This window comes from Sinocyclocheilus grahami, unplaced genomic scaffold, assembly GCF_001515645.1.
Source record: "Sinocyclocheilus grahami isolate Dianchi unplaced genomic scaffold, SAMN03320097.WGS_v1.1 scaffold457.1, whole genome shotgun sequence".
NCBI classification, from domain to species: Eukaryota; Metazoa; Chordata; class Actinopteri; order Cypriniformes; family Cyprinidae; genus Sinocyclocheilus; species Sinocyclocheilus grahami.
The window spans coordinates 751659-753969 of NW_015505636.1; the positions used below are offsets into that span (position 1 = coordinate 751659).

Here is a 2311-nt window from a genome sequence, read left to right on the forward strand (position 1 = left end):
TTGAAGCAGCCATGTCAGGGAGACGCTGTGTGATTCAGTGCAAAAGCACTTTATGAAATATAAAATGCATTTTATGGACGACCGTTTCGTGAACCTAGGAGAGGAGGTAATTCTGACTTTGCTATGACAATCTGGCGCTTCTGAATCAGCTACTGTTTTGTTAATTAGTTTAAGTATTTGCTATTGACTGTTCAAATGCAAGTTTTGCGCATCGTGTGTGTGCGAGAGAGAGAGCGCTAGACACATCACAGTGGAGTCAGCTGTCTTAACCGTGTCTTGTGTACTGCAAACACATATTCATCACTGTGTCTGTCACGAGACTCTGTTCCCCTTTCGGGCTCCGTCTTTACATTTATTTTGAAAGATGAAGCTCGCGATTATGGTAAGGGGCGTTACATTTCCGACGAGTGCTTGCGGTGTTCAATCAGAGCAGACTGCGCTTGTCGGAAGGAGGGACTTTGTAGAAAACGAAGCATTTGAGAGAGGCGGGGCATAGAGGACCTACAATAATGTACAGTATTTGAAAAATAATGGTTTTTTTTAACATTAAAGCATGTCAACATATTCTGTTACACCAAATACACCAAATAATGATCTTTAAAAAAGCACCATATGACCCCTTTGGTCATAAAGGTGACACATCATGAAAATCTGACTTTTCCAGGTTTTAAGTGCTATAATCAGGTCCCTGGTGCATCTACCAACCAAGGAAACGTGAAAAAGATTAACCCAATCACTTTGTTTTGGGAAGCCTTTTTCTGCAAGCGTCTGAGAAAACGAGCGCATCTGATTTCGCTCCCTTGGTGACGTGCAAAGTGATCTCATTATAATATTACCGTTTTTCTGCAAGCGTCTGAGAAACCAAGCGTCCTGATTTCGCTCCCTTGGTGACGTGCAAAGTGATCTCATTATAATATTACCGCCCTTTAATCTATAAACTTCCACTCAAGGCACCGACATTTTGATTTTGCAAGCGACAACGGTTTACCAGCTCTAATGCCATGGCGAAAGTTTGAGCAAAACATGCTAACTGTTCTGTCGTTGGCTGCATAGACGAGCACAGAACACTATTTAGAGTTCAAAGATTTATTATAAAATTAAAAAATGTCCCAAAATGCAATAAATCCATGACACTTTTTTTTCTTCAAAATGCAATAAATCCATTGAATCAATATAAAAGTTATTTTTCATATTGAAACTGTTGAAAATACACAAAACATAGTAAGTTGATCCACATATGACAGCCTCTGAACTTGGTCAATACTAATCTTATATACAGGCACTGGACTAAAAATATACTAATCTTATATACAGGCACTGGACTAAAAATATACTAATCTTATATACAGGCACTGGACTTCGTCAATACTAATCTTATATACAGGCACTGGACTAAAAATATACTAATCTTATATACAGGCACTGGACTAAAAATACATTCAATCAGTCATTGCTCCCAAAATGAATTCAATGGGTCATCTTGTTATTGCTACAAATTAATTACAACAATAAAAGAAAATTTCATCATGAACATACATGAACAACAATATCACATTAAACCACAGAAATTCCAAAATGACATTTCCCTTACATTCAACTTCCAAAAGTGCATTCATCTTTGCCATGTTACATTCATTTAGTTGACTAGTGCTATACGCTGTATTAACAAAAACATTAATGGCATAAATAAAAACACTTACACTGACAAGCTACGCAATATCGCGTTCATAATCGAATGTGACTCATCTGCGATTATGAACGCGATATAGCCGTGATCTACAGCGCTGTGTATTAAATGCCGCTCCATCTGAAAGCATGTGATGGAGATTTACTATTAATCACAGAACCGGCTTTACTGACGAGATGTGCATGAAAATCACATGCGATTTATCGTGCAGCCCTAAGTTTGTTTGTTGATCACAAAGTACAAAATAGATGAGGAAAACTAGGATGCCGGGTGTATTCAAAGCGCCACCATTACTGTCTAGTGTGTAGAATGGTGCGCTGTGATTGGTTGAGCGGATATATTGCATTCTGCAGAGAAGGGAGACTGGCGTTTGTCGCGGTTTGGAAAGAAAGGGAGAAAACATGACAGAATAACTCGGTGGATATCGCATTTTGTGTAAAATTAAAAATTTATTTGTCAATACCGACCAGATACAATACTGATTTTGGTGGAAACTCAAATTTTTAAAATGGCGTTTATAGCTTTTTGGAACCAAACTCTTCATATGTATGTGTGTGTGTATGTGTATATATATATATTTATGTATGTGTGTGTGTATGTGTGTGTGTGTATATATATATATAT

General features: G+C 37.5%; 1 protein-coding gene across 1 annotated transcript in view; it reads left to right on the top strand.

The window, feature by feature from the left end:
* Window positions 1–2311, top strand: part of LOC107552729 (helicase SRCAP-like) — a 29234-nt gene that overhangs the window by 4276 nt on the left and 22647 nt on the right. The window lies entirely within an intron of this gene.